Source organism: Salvelinus sp. IW2-2015, linkage group LG9, assembly GCF_002910315.2.
Source record: "Salvelinus sp. IW2-2015 linkage group LG9, ASM291031v2, whole genome shotgun sequence".
In the NCBI taxonomy this organism is placed as follows: Eukaryota; Metazoa; Chordata; class Actinopteri; order Salmoniformes; family Salmonidae; genus Salvelinus; species Salvelinus sp. IW2-2015.
Genome location: NC_036849.1, coordinates 24,055,652 through 24,056,818, shown reverse-complemented (window position 1 = coordinate 24,056,818; position 1,167 = coordinate 24,055,652).

Below are 1,167 nucleotides of genomic sequence, written 5' to 3'. Positions count from 1 at the left end.
GTCCCAGTCTGAGGTCCTGAGCGCTCTGGAGCAGATTCTTATTATGGATTTCTCTATACTTTGCTCCATTCATCTTTCCCTCGATCCTGACTAGTCTCCCAGTCCCTGCCGCAGAAAATTATCCCCACAGCATGAGGCTGCCAACACCCTGCGTCACTGTAGGGATGGTGCCAGGTTTCCTCCAGACGTCATGCTTGGCATTCAGGTCAAATAGTTCAATATTGGTTTCATCAGACCAGATAATCTTGTTTCATGGTCTCAGAGTCCTTTAATTGCCTTTTGGCAAACTCCAAGCGGGCTGTCATGTGCCTTTTACTGAGGAGTGGCTTCCATCTGGCCACTCTACCATAAAGGCATGATTAGTGGAATGCTGCAGAGATGGTTGTCCTTCTGGAAGGTTCTCCCATCTCCACAGAGGAACTCTGGAGCTCTGTCAGAGTGACCATCAGGTTCTTGGTCACCTCCMTGACCAAGGCATTTSTCCCCGATTTCTCAGTTTGGCTGGGCGGCCAGCTCTAGGAAGGGTCTTGGTGATTCCAAACTTCTTCCATTTAAGAATGATGGAGGCCATTGTGTTCTTGGGGACCTTCAATGCTGGAGAAATGTTTTGTTACCCTTCCGCAGATCTGTGCCTCGACACAATCCTGTCTCGGAGCCCTACGGACAATTCCTTCAACTTCATGGCTTGGTTTTTGCTCTGACATGCACTGTCAACTGTGGGACCTTATATAGACAGGTGTGTGCCTTTCCAAATCATGTCCAATCAATTGAATTTACCACAGGTGGACTCCAATCAAGTTGTAGAAACATCTCAAGGATGATCGATTGGAAAAGGATGCACCTCAGCTCAATTTCGAGTCTCATAGCAAAGGGTTTGAATATTAATGTAAATAAGGTATCTGTTTTATACTTATTCTAAATTTTCTAAAATTGTGTGTAAAATAATGCTGTAACATAACAAAATGTGGAAAAAGGGACTGGGTCTGAATACTTTCACAATGCACTGTATCTCTAAGGTCCCTCAGTCGAGAAGTGAATTTCAAACACAGATTCAACCACAACGACCGGGAGGTTTTCAAATGCCTCGCAAAGAAGAGCATTTATTGGTAGATGGGTAAAAATAAAAAAAGCAGACATTGAATATCCCTTTGAGTTATTTAATTACAC